We start from the raw sequence: 14,086 nt of genomic DNA on the forward strand, positions 1-14,086 counted from the left end.
ATGTCTTTTTACCATTTTTATTACAGAGTCTATCATGCAACCCTTTAAAGTTAAAATTCCCACAGAAATCTTAATGGGGATTCACTTGTGAGTACATGCTGGGGGGAAAAAAAATCTTGCACTGCTTGGTCAGTTAAGTAAGCTTTGATGCTCTATTTTGATAATATTTTTGTTGCAAATATTTTCATGCTCTTATGCAATGTTTTTTCACCTGCATGAACTACAGTCAATATTTTCTACACTTAGGTTATTGAAGTAGTACCTAACTGTTTTGCCAACCACAGACATTTCAAAAGTTATTATCTCTCAAGATCATAGGCAATCCTAGGACACTTATAGTACTACAAAATCTAATTTCTACTGTTTGCCTTTATAGATTTCATTTCAGGCAATAAGCTTTTAAGGCTTCTGAATCATCCCTTACATTAAAAGTCCATGTTTATGATCATTCTTCCATAAGACTCCTCATTAAATATCTTTGACTTTTCAGAATATCTCTAAGAGGAAATCAAGAACTTTCCAAAAGGTCCATTTTTCATTTGAGGAAGCAGTGAAGGACATCAGAGTTTGTTCATTTGCAAAATAGAAGTATTAATACCTCTAACATGAGAGGTAGTCCAATGTAGTGAAGAGCTGGTCTGAGAGTCTCAGAGACCTGAATTCTCTTAGCTTTTGTAATCTTAGAATGATGCTGGCAGCACTGAGAAATGATGAGACTTAAACATTATCACATAACTAGAATGTCAGAGACTGTACTTGGGGATAAAGATTCTGGAATTTTAGAGACCATAGATCTTGTAGCCAGAGCTAGAGGAACAACTCAAGAGTCCATCGAATGCAGTCCCTTAATACCCAGAAAGGAAATAGAGGTCCAATGACTTGTCTAAGATTACATGTGTCAGAGTCAATGTATCAGGTTCTCTTATTCCAAATCTAATCCTCTTTTCCTCTATATAATTTTCTTCTTAATGGACTACCAACTATTACATCAAGGATTAATGTTAATTGACCTAGTTAGAAGCAGTATGCTTTTTTGATAGATCTTTTGTTGAGTATTTATAAACATCTTTCAAATGAGAAGGCTTAGAAAGGTTGTGATCTTTGCTTAGTAAAGTAGGCAATAGAAATTCTACCAAAGCCCATTTTCCCCCTAAAGATAATCATCAATTTTTTAGATGTTCTCTATTTTGATTTTTAATAGTATCTAAATTTTTTTTCTAATACATGTAAAGATACATTTGCTAAACTTCTGTTCCAAATTTTTCTCCCTCCTTTCCCCCACACCAAGACAGTGATCTATCCAGTTTAGGTTAAACATAATCATCTATTTTTGATATTATCTTCACCCCTGCCCAAGACTCAGCCTAGCCTGGTGACCCAGATCTAATAAAATCACATGATGATGAAACTATAGCATATGGAATTTTGACTGAAGGGCATGTTGTTATATACACTTGACATATACAGGTGTGTATATAAAAAGAAATATGCTTAACCCCATAACTAAACTGAATCTATGTCAATCTTACTGTGATTGTTCAGAAAGTACCCGAATTACTCAGATTTTTTTTAATCATATACAACAATAAATTTATAATAGGCTAGGGTTAGTGAACAAATCTGTGATTTCAATGGTATAGGGAATTCTTGGGCAAGGAAATACTTTCTGAAAGGAAAGGCTGGCAGCTCTCTACAATTTTTAGATAAATGCCTAGTGTATTAGGGCATTAAATTATGTGCATAGGGTCACACAGCTAGAATGTATCAGAGGCCAGATTTTTAACCCATACGTTCTTGGCATGGGGCAATTTGGAAGATCTGAATTCAAATTCAGGTTCAGATATTTATTAATGGTGTGACCCTGAGCAGGTCATTAACCTTATTTATTTTAGTTTCTTCATCTGTAAAATGAGCTGGAGAAGAAAATGAAAAACTACTATAATCCTTTTGCCAAGAAAACCTCAAATGCAGTCATGAAGAATTAGACATGACTGAAACAACTGAACAACTTTTTGACCTAAAAGCTGGCTCTGTATTAACTATATTTACTCTCACAATCTTATGCTACTATGAACAATTCAGATCAGTTGAACTTTCTGATTGCTTTTAGGACAAGTAGTAATTTATTATGTAGTACTCTAGATCTGGCAACAAAAAAATAGACCAATCAGTCAATAAATATTATTAAGGGCTTGTTATTTAGCCAGGTACTGTGCCTTAGAATTGAGATATGAAAAGAGGCAAAAAAGACAATCTGACTTAAAGAAGTTCACAATTTATTAAGGAAGACAAAGTGAAAAAAAAAAAAAAAAAGAAAACATTATTTACAGGCTAGGTAGGAAATAAGAGAAGAAAAACAAAAACAATGGGTTGGGAAAGACTTCTTGTAGAAGATGAGGTTTTAGTTGGGACTAGATGTTCTTAGGGCAACTAGAATGTGGACAGAGTGCCAGACCTGGAGTTAGGAAAACTCATCTTCCTGAGTTAAATTTTCACCTCAGACATTTACTAGCTGCAATACCTGGGCAAGTCAGTTATCCCTATTTGCTAGAGGTTCCTCAACTGTAAAAGGAGCTGGAGAAGGAAAGGGAATACCATCTCACTATCTTTGTCAAGAAAATGCCAAATGGGGTCATGAAGAGTCGGGCATGATTAAAATGACTGAGTAATGACAAAATGTTCCTGAACTGCCAATTACATAGGACAATCAAAACCTAATTTATAAAATTTTTTTTGGTACATAGTACTTTCAATTTTTGTTCAGGTTTTCCTTCAAGCCAATGGCTAAAGAATCTGACTTTTAAATTAAAATTTAAATATATCTTGAAAAGTTAAGGGAATAAAAAGCTTATTCTCTTATGTCATGAACAATCAAAGGCATGGCTAAGAGAAATCTGAGAATTACAACAAAGATTAAGTTCCTATTTATGAATGGTACCAGGCAAAGTATAATATGTATTCTTAAAAAGCCAGAAGTTAGTCACTGACTAGAATTTCCAGAAATAAGAAATAATTAAGAGAGCAAAGTCATCTAATATTATGAGGGTTTGGCAAAGGTTTTTAGTTGGGACTAGATGCTCCTGAACTAAATTGCTAAACTATATAAGAAAATCAGAACCTAATTTCTAAGTATTTTCTTGGCACATAATGCTTTCAATTTTGTTCAGACTGTCCCTCAAGTCATGGACTAAAGAATCTAACTTCTAAATTAAATGCAAATGAAGAGCTGAGGAAATAAGAGATTTAACTCTTGAATGTCATAAAGACAAACAAAGGCATATGTCCACACCTATGAATGGCACCAAGCTAAGTATAGTGTTAATAATAATAATAATAATAGTAAGTCAGAAGTTATTACCTAGAATTTCTGTTTCACTAGACAACCCAGCCCTTTAATGATTCATTAAATAATTGCCAGGCTTTTAAAATAAAAACAAAAAAGTCAAGACAACTAGATATGGTCCAGGATGCAGCGGATGACTTTGGTCTTTCTAAATTAAGGTTTTTCCCAGGCTACAGTTTTTCTGAGGCAACACCCATACAATAACTAAGAAGTAGGTATAAATTGAGACAAAAGATAGCTTAATTTACCATCACAAAAATATCACTCTTATTTGGGAAGACCATCAAAATATCTTGACAAATTAAAAGACAATTGTTACTTACATTCATTCTAAACCCTCAAAATCTAAGCAATGAACCATAGAGATTTGGACAGGGGGATATTCAATAGTATAGCAGCTATTACTATTATGACCATAATGATAATACTTTTGGGTAAAGACAAGAACTTTTGGCTTAAGAAATAGAAACTAAGAAAAGTACAAATTTGTTACTATGAGTTATTTTTTAAAATCATTTCAAATTATACATGAAAAGCAAAATGACATAGTTGAAAGGCAGCTAGCATTGATTTCAGAAAGAGTGAGGATCGAAAATCTACCTCTTTAGACTGTGACCAAGTCACCTAACCTCTTAATCTTTAGGCAGCTTTTCTAAAACAACAAATTGCAAAAAAAATATTAAGATGTATTGTTAGGGGAATTTCCTTAAATTGCAAAATCACCATTCCTCGCCCTGTGCACATATTAAAAATAAAAAAAATGAAACAACTTTTCTTTCATTTGAATTCTAATTTGAATTATTCTTTGCAGAATTTCAGAAACCACTTCCTGATATTAACATGATTTGCTAAATATCAATTTGATAGTAAAATCAGAGGTGGGATTTGAACATAGGTCCTCCAATTCCAGAGTCAGTACTCTTTTCATTTAGTTTTCTCACCTGTAAGATGAGGAAGGTAACCTATGTGACTATTTTAAAATCTATTATCCTATGATTGGTGTTGGTGCAACTAAGTGATACAATGTCATTCTCACAAAACCTGAGTTTAAAGTTGGTCTCAGACATACTTGCTGGCTATGTGATACTCACTTAGTCCTGTTAAGTCTAGAAAGTACAAAATATCTGGGAATAGACCTACCAAAACAAACCCAGATCTATAGGAGCAAAACCATTAAAAACTTTGTACACAAATAAAATCAGATCTAAATAAATGGAGAAATAATAATTGGGAAGGGCACTTGACCTGAAATTAAGAAGACCTGAGTTCAAATCTAGAAAATTCCAATCCTTCTATAAATTCTAGTTCACAAAAAGTGAAGATTTCCTGCATTCTCTTTCAAAAAACAAGATACTGATTGTAATACATCAATATTTCCATCAGAAATGGATTTTAAAAGGGGAGGGAGTTCTTGTTCAATCCTTTGAGTCATGTCCAACTCTTGATTACTACATTTTGAGTTTTTTTGGCAAAGATGCAACAGGGTTAAGTGATTTACCCAGAATCACACAGGTATTAAGTGTCTGAGATTGGATTTGAACTCACAAAGATGAGTCTTCTATATTCCAAGGTCTTTATCTACAACTAGATGCCTTGTGGGGAACAGGAGATGGAGTGAGGGAGGGAGAGGGAGAGAAAGAAGGTTCCATCTCAGAGTTTAAAAGGATAGACTTTTATTATTGGAAAAAATCAGGAATTTGTGACATTGCAGTCCCTAGTGATGCTAAAATGATTGCTACCAGTGTTACAATACTTCCTGCACAGATGGGCAAACTGCTGAATTTTCCAGAAGAAAAACAAAACAAAACAAAAAAAAATAAAAACTAAGTGGCTTCAAACAAAAGCCAACAAACTCCTTCCCCATTTAGAAAGACCTATTGTAAATATCTAGAGAGTTCAATAGAATTTCTAAGGAAAGGGATAGAGCTGATAACTTGCTTTGAGGCCTGCTGGCCAAGTGAAAAGCAGGATGTGATAAAAATGGTTTATCACTGAATAACAAATTCTCCTACTTATTTACAATGCTCAGATCTATCTCTGTCCCTCTAGCTTCCCCTCTCCTTTGTGTGTCATTTTGGCTCTGATTCTCTCCCCTTTTCCTTTTCTCCCCTAAGTGCAATCATTTTCCTACTATTCTGTAATTTTTCCATCTTTTACTCTAACCCTCACTGTCCTTCCCTCGCCTTTTGTATTAATAATAATTTATTAGGTATCTAATGTAAAGCTAAAGTACCGGTGGCTGATTTTTATTTTTTTTATCCTCTCTCCATCATTTTCCTTCCTGATACTCTCCATTTATCTCTATTTCTGTCTCCTTTCCTGTCCATTCACTTCTCTATGCTCCTTTCCCATTCTCCTTTCTGCTTTTTTCCTTGCTTAATTTGTCTTTATATGAAACAGAAGTATGCAATATATTATTTACTGAATATTTAAACATTTTTAGATTCTCTGATCTTAAGTTTTAAAGTGGATAAATAGAAAACAATTCTCTTATTTATTTTTAAAATATTTGTATGATTCACAACTCCACATTTACTCCCTGATAATCAGACTGAAAATGAGAATTGAGCATGAAGTCCTTAGAAATGTCATGAAAAGTTCAAGATTTGAATTCAGAAAAGAAAATGTTCTACCAGTTTTTTGTCTTGGCCTGAGCAATTCTTTGATCTAGCTCCCATAATTTTATTCTTCTGTATAGTAAAGGGACTAAACTAGATGATCTAAAATCCTAAAACTGATGATTAGATAAATCAACTTGATAAGTTTTATTTGGCTAGTGAATTGCTAAAAAGGTGTCAAATAATTTATTGTTTAATAGAGAGGCAGCCCAAGTAGTAGACTTCAGACCTGAGTTCATATCTCATTGTAGGGACTAAGTAATTATATGTCTGCTCAAATCCTGAGTTTCCTTAACTGTAAAATGGGAATAATAATTCATGGATTAACTTATCTTTATATAATTTCTGTGAGGAAATCATGCCAATTTGTTCTTGTTAATCATATGAAATATAGCATTAAATGTTGTTTTAAAAAAATTAGAATCAAATTTCATTTCCATAGGAGTAGCTTTCACATTTTTTTTCAAATATATTAACTTGTATTTAACTGCCAAAAATATAAAATAGTAAGGGTTATAATTGGGTAGAAACCTCTTCACTTTTCCATGATGAACTTCTGAGAAAATAGGGATAACAGTTATACAGGATAAGTAGGCATTAATGCAATCTGCATTAAGGGAACAAATTGCTACAAGATCACAAATCCATATGGAGTACCAGACAACCATTAAATATCATCTTTTGTTCAGATTAGTTCTCAGTGTTTAGGAAATGTTATTGTCTGTGCTACAGGTAATAACTATGAATGATAAATTTCAGTTCAACCCTTCATCTCAAGAAACAAAGAAAAAAGTTCAGAAAATCAAAAAACTTGACCCTTTAATCATAATTATAGATATTTTCTTTTGTCACCGAGAAAGATCAGTGGTCTTATTTTTTGGGGGGAAGGTAAGGATCTAGGGAACCTACTGTCAAAATATAATTCATACTGAATATAAAGCCAGAAATATTTTATATGGGCATGTATGTATATAGAATGTGTGGACATATATGCATACATACTCATACATGCATATAAATATATATATTTTTTTCAAGTTGAAATTCATTACATATTTTACATTTTCAAATAACTTCTTTTTCTCTGTTTCCTACTCCCCACTGGAAAAAAATTAATAAAGTATGCATGAAATCTTACAAAACAGAGAAAAAAAGAAAAATCCTTGAATAAAAATATTAATCAATTAATATCTGTCACAGAGCTGGAAAAAACCCCCAATATGGGTAATGAACCTATCAACAATAGTACAACTAGTACTACATAAAACCAGATAAATATTACTTATTTTCTACTTATGACTGTCTTCTAATGGCATTTTCATTTTCTGGAAAGTTGATAGCATCAATCATTCATACATATCAAGGAAAAACTTTTCTTTCCATAAATGTATGAATTTAGTAGCTCAGAATGGTCATAAACAGAGTGATGTGTTTGTGTGTGTGTGTGAGCATGTGCACATGTGTGTGTACATGGATGTCTGCCTCTAAATGAAGGTTAAATAAACTGATTTTTTAGCTTATATTCTATAAATATATTATGATTAAAATCTAAATGGTTAACATAATGCATTTTACAAAAGATATGCTGCCATAACAATAACTCAATTATTTCCAAGTTAATGCATATACAATACTTGGCAAATATCCAAATTCATTCATTAATATTGATTCTTTGAGGAGAAAATATAGAAATAACAATACATTCTTTTTATCTAAAGCTATCTAGTTGGATAAGCTCAGTTAATGACTATCTTAGTCGTTTCAACATTTAGTTCCAATTTCTTTTTTGGCCTGAAAAATTCAAGGTATGTAAATTAATTTTTGTAGATGCTTCAGATTTGTTTGTTTAAAAATTCATGAAATCAATCAAATGTTCTAAAATCTGAAAATATCAAAAGAACTATTTTACAATTCAAGGAAGTTCATCTTGTGTGGACATGACTCACCATAATCCACATTATAATTTTATTATGGTCAGCTGAGACCTAATTGTACCTTTGACTGTACCATTCAGTCTTTGAGAATAGTAACTGAATGCTTAGACACATATTAATAACAAAGATAAAATGTCACTTAAACATGAATCTATCAATTGGAAATAGAATAGTGTAAATTCCAATTGGGATTGGAATTTGATTTTTAGTTTTGCTACTATGTTCACCTTAGACAAGTTACTTCATCTCTCTCTGGGACTCAGTCTCCTTATTTGTAATACATGACATCAAATAAGCTGGCCTCTTCAGTTCCTTCCTGATTATAAATTCTATGATTTAAATACTTTAACAACTTGGGATGTTCAAAAATGTTACTTTAGAATAAATTAGTAAATATTGAAAAAGAATTAAAATTCTAGTCTACTTAAAGTTAGCACATCTTGATAGAAAGGAAAGGACAAAGCACATATTAGGCATCTACTATTTTTCAAACACTGTGCTTCCTAGTTTTCTTTATTCCTTCTCTCTCTCCCTTCCTTTCTTCATTCATTCACCCTTCTTTACTTCCTTCTTAATTTAAATCATAGGACATTTTATGAATTTTTTTTAAAAAATGGATATTGGGAAACTGGTCATTTTTAATCAACTGTTTTGCCATCATTTCACACTTTCTAAACATCAACCAACCAGTCAATTAGTTAACAAACAATTATTAAAAAGCATCTACTATATGCCAGTACTTTGTCAAGTCCTGAAAATACTAAGAAAGATAAAAGCAGTTCCTATTCTCAATGAATTCTTAGGTTGGTGAAAGCAACATGCAAACAACTATGTTAAAGCAAGATATATACAGGACAAATTGGAGATATTCTTAGGGGGCCTAATGAAACAATTATGAAGAGGGATCTCGGAAGGGTTCTTACAAAAGGTGGTTTAAATTGAAATAAAATTAAAGGTGGGAAAGTTGGGAGATATAGATGGGGAGGGAAAGAATTCCAGGCTTGGGGATCAACCAATAAAAATGCACCAAAATTGGAAATTGATTAATTGAATCTATTTTTTTCTCTCTCATCTCCCCTCTTTTGGGGAAAAAAATCAAAATCCTTCTTGACATATATTGAAGTTAAAGATCAGTATCAAATAATAAATTACTATTGTCATTTCTTATTCTCTTAAATTGAGATGAGAGAGAAAAAATAGATTTTTTTAATTGAAAAAATACCTGTAATTTCTTAAATGTAGGCAACTCTTCTACAAGCAAAGACTTAACTACTTTACAATTTGATGGCCAATCTTTGGGAGATGGCCTTCAATCACAAAAAATCATCATCCTGTGGCCAAATTGGTGATGGTCCTTTATGAATGGTTCTTGAGTATGATATATCCCTAGTATGTTACTCAAAGACTTCACTTTAATTAGATGTGTGTAACAGTTCTCTGACGTAATACTGAGATCCCCCACACCATGATGAAGTACCATGGAAGGAATTTGATGGAGGATGCTAACCTACATGAAAACAAATGACTAGGGTGTGTGGGAACATATACATTCTTGCTTGGCTTTCCCAATAAATTATCTCAATTAGTTATTTCATCCAGGAGATACTTTTGTTCTCCTCATTGAGATTCAATCCATCAAAAATCACCATCAAGGAAGAATAGAGATGATTCTGTACATGCTGTCTGTCTTCTACAAAAACAACTCTCTTCAATGGATGAACATGTCACTCTACTCAATAACATGGCTTCTTAAATAAAATGTAAATGCCTAGCAATTATAGTAGCAACAATAATGATATTAATGACTTACATTTATATATTGCTTTAATATTTGCAAAGTTCTTTCTAGATATTTCATTTCTCATCCCTGCCCCTATTCACAACACTGGGATTTAAGTATTGTTATTATTTCCACTTTATAGACAAAGAATCTGAAACAGATAGAAATCATGTGCCTTGCTCAAGGTCACACAGCTAGCAAGTTTCTTAAGTTGGTTTTGAATTCTTTTTCCTGACTTTAGGTTGAGTACTCTATTGTACCACCTTTTACAAGAATGTTCTCCTACTTACTCTCTAAACAGATATTTGTGTCTTATCCAAATACCATGTATTCATTTTATATATGGTTTGCATATGCTTTTATATGTTCATTGTCTCTCTCTTCACCCAAATGCAAAATAGAATGCAAAATCCCTGAAGTCAGTGACAGTTACAATTTTATACCAGTATCCCAGAGCCTTTGTATAGTATCTATCTGATAGTAAGGACCAGCTAGGTGACACAATGAATAGAGTGCTGGCTCTGGAGTAGGAAAGACTGATCTTTCTGATTTAAAATTTGACCTCAAACACTTGTTAGCTGTATAATCCTGAGCAAGTCATTTAACCTTATATGCCTCAGTTTCCTCATCTGTAAAATGAGCTGAAGAAAGAAATGGCAAGCCACTCCAGCATCTTTACCAAGAAAAGTTCAAAAGGAGTCCTGGAAAATCAGACATGATTGAGATGACTTTACAACAAGAGAGCTTGAAATATCTTCTCATACCCTTAGACACTTTTCTGTCAAATCATTTTGGAGTCCCAATTTAAAGAATTCTTGAACAAAGATTAATTCACAAAGTTCAGATGAAAGTTTGGTTCATTAAGCAAAACAATGGCCATTAAACTGTAGGCACACCCTTGCATAGTCATTTTTCCTGAATTTTATTCAATCTGACTACACCTTTCAAGATTCTCCTTTATAGCTAGGTAATAAATGACACTAGCTTCCAATTACTGAAATGCCCAAATAAATTTATTCCTACTGTTAGATGGATCTTAAACTTCCTTAATGCCCCTGAGGATAAGAACAAGGAGGATATTACACTTAGGAAAACCGTTCAGGAAACTCTTTCCCTAGTTGGACCATTGCCCTAATTGTTTTAGGGAGGAGTACTTTTCTTGGCTGATCAAGAAAGAATTAATTAGGATGTTATTTTGAAATTGATATAGAAAGGCTGACAAGGATTTCTCTTTCAGATTGGTCTAAAAACTTCAGATTAAGTAATGTTAAATGCTTTCCTAATATCTCCCAAAGGAGAAGTGGAGGAGAACTGGAGAAGGGAAGGTAGTTTTCTCTGTTTCCACAGTGGAAGAAAAGATCTTAACTTTCTGGTGTGTTCATCATTGCAGAGAGCTCCAAGAATATATGTAGGACACTGGATTAATGAAATACTAACGGGTAAGTACAAGAAACATTAGCTAGTTTAGAACATGTTTAGCAAGTGATACCTCAATGAGTTTTATTCACATGTTCCTGTCAATAAATTCTATGTATAAGGGTACACACCATGTCTTCATTTAGTATTCTGTCCATTCTAGTAGAGTTCTTTGTACATAGAAGATCTTTTAAAAATGGGCATCAGATGAATTATTTAATCAGATAGTTCATTTAGTGATTCTGTTTTTATTTCTTCAGTTACACTTTTAACAACTATGGAAAATTAATTAGAAATTACATCTTGGGGAAAAAAAGAAAAAATAGATACTTTAGCACAGTGTTACAACAAAAACATGGACATCAAATTAGCAGAAATTTTGATATACATTTCATGTCTTGATATTTATTAGTTGTATGATAATAATTAATTTTCTGAATTTTAATATCTTCATCTGTAAAATGAGCATAATAATAACTCTAGTGTCTATATCTCAGGCTTTATTATAAGATCAAATGATATAGCAAATATAGGGTTTCATAAATCTTAAAAGTACATGTAAAAGCCAGTGAATACACATTTTTATCAATGTTATCAATACACTTTGAGCAATAAATTTATCATGGCAACCAAGTGTTGAGATGGGAAACCAGGATGGTCAGACTTGGAACTTTGTGGTGACAATAATGTATAGGAACAAGTTGAGTTGTAAGTCTAATCTTCCTCCCTTCTCCAGATACTGAAAAGTTGTAAAGGAGGATATGTCCAATAACTGCTGTCAGGAAATGTTTGTCTCTTTTTACTGTACCTTTAAAGTAAATACTCCTTTGGAAAAAAAAAAAAAAAAAACTATTTAATGGTTAAATAAAACTGGAGTTTACAGATCTCCTAAATTGGGGGATATAATTTATGGGAACTTAACCAATGACAAAGAGACTAGATATCCCAAATCCTTGTAAGGGTACTACAGAACCCTGGAGATGTAAAATATGCTTGAATTTCAGAATATGAGGTCCAGAATAATCATCAAGCTCTAATATGCTAGGCCCCACACTAATCACAGGGATACAAAAGAGGCAAAAGACAGTTCCTTCAATAAAGCAAGCCTTCTTAAATTTTTTCCACTTGTGACCTCTTTTCATCTAAAAAGTTGTTTTTTGTTTTTTAATTGAACTCAGGTATATAGGTATATAAAATAGGTATGCAAATTAAACATTTACTGATAATAAATCATAACTTTGGGACCCCCTACATCAGTTATGTGACCCCTGAATGGGTCATGAATCACAGTTTAAGAAACTTTGACCTAAAAGAGCTGACAATTTTGTTATTTGCCCTTCTGTTTTGGAGGACCAATGACCCAATGACATTATAGGAGATGTCTTGACTCTTGTACGAATTATATTTAAGTGAGGCAGAATTGCACAACTTTGTCAGCTTCATTTCGCTCTTCCAGAATCCTGCAAGTATAGTAGAAAGACAGAAATCAAGATGATTGAAGATGGTTCAGAATGAAGGATGTACTTTGTTGTTTTTGATGTCTAACCAAGATCTATGAACTCAATAGTTGTCTTCCTGGCTGTTGGAATAAATTATTCTCATCTACTCATTCTGCCAGGGGAAGTCCACATTTTGGGAGTAGACATCCCCCTCATTCATCTATATTTGAGACACTTTACTGGGGTGTGGCTGCTATGCATAGATAGCTTCTTGGAGCCATAAGATGAGAGTTGAGTGGCAGGTGGATACCAAAGGTGGATGAATATCCCTGAAAAGAGCTCAGCAAGTTCTCATAGCAGAGGTATTAGTCCTCCATGACTACCTCCTACAATCTAATGAAAGAGACAACAAACAGATGTATAAATATACCGGATACATAGGAAATAATTAACAGAAGGTAGGTTACCTTCCAGGACTGTTGTAAGGATGAAATGAGATAATAAATAAAGTACTTTAAAAACCTTAAAATGTTTATTATTATAAATGTTAATGTTAATTGCTGAGATACAAATTGCCTCTTCCTCTGTGTGAGTGTGTGTGTGTGTGTGTGTGTGTGTGTGTGTGTGTGTGTGTATATGTGTGTGTGTATTTTTGGTGAGACAATTAAAATTAAGTGACTTGCCCAGGATCATGGAGTTAGTAAGTGTTAATTGTTTAAGGCCAGATTTGAAGTCAGGTCCTTCTGAATTCAGGGTCAGTATTCTATCCAATGTGCCATCTAGCTGTCCCTTTTTTGCTTATTTCACTGTTATTGAGACACAATGTCTGCCTTTTTTTTTTTTTATTCTGTTTACTTCATAACTTTTATTAAAAGGTTTGTTTTTTTTTTGTTTTGTTTTGTTTTGTTTTGTTTTTCTGCCAGCTTAATCCCAGTGTCACTGATATATTATTGACTTCTTATTGACTAAGTTGATGTTGTTGCCCAGATGTTTGTCCCCTTTGGCTACCATATGTGAGTCATTCTCAGTTCTGAATCATTCAGCCTCTTATTACAGCTCCTCTCACTTCATTTTCCCATCTAAGCCCTTCTTCAAACTGTAAAAACTGAATCAATATTGTCAGATAATGAATTTGGTTTTTTTTCAGTTCCCCCTCACCCACATTCTTCTGTTTCTTCTGTTCTTCTTTCCATTTAGATCAATGAATTATCCACTCAATCTCATTGACTCTACAAGCCTATATAGTCATAGCCCAATGGCATTTTCAAGATTACATTGTTGTGCTTTTCACACACTTATAAGATTAGTTTCACATGGAAAGATGACTTTACTCAAAAAGGAAATCCACATGTAATAGATTTTATCACAACAATGGTTTTACAATTGAGAATCCAAATTCCTTGCCATGAGATTGTTTTTGCCCATTTAATTCTGCACCATATAGGAAGTTAAGCTGTGATAAAATAACTGATATAGATTTAAGTCTATTCTTAAAACTCACCAATAAATGTTGCTAAACTGTTCGTGTTTTTTTGTGTTTTTTTTTTTAAAGTGCA

General features: G+C 32.8%; 2 protein-coding genes across 2 annotated transcripts in view; one reads left to right on the forward strand and one right to left on the reverse strand.

Annotated features, from left to right (window-relative positions):
• RASSF9 (Ras association domain family member 9) overlaps positions 1-14,086 on the reverse strand; it is a 44,307-nt gene that overhangs the window by 17,027 nt on the left and 13,194 nt on the right. The window lies entirely within an intron of this gene.
• The window catches only part of NTS (neurotensin), a 90,860-nt gene continuing 87,699 nt past the window's right edge, over positions 10,926-14,086 (forward strand). The window contains exon 1 of the mRNA XM_074270911.1: positions 10,926-11,114. The gene's annotated coding sequence lies outside the window, so the exon portion shown is untranslated. The remainder of the gene's footprint in view (positions 11,115-14,086) is intronic.

The sequence above is a fragment of the Sminthopsis crassicaudata genome, chromosome 5, assembly GCF_048593235.1.
Source record: "Sminthopsis crassicaudata isolate SCR6 chromosome 5, ASM4859323v1, whole genome shotgun sequence".
NCBI lineage: Eukaryota > Metazoa > Chordata > Mammalia > Dasyuromorphia > Dasyuridae > Sminthopsis > Sminthopsis crassicaudata.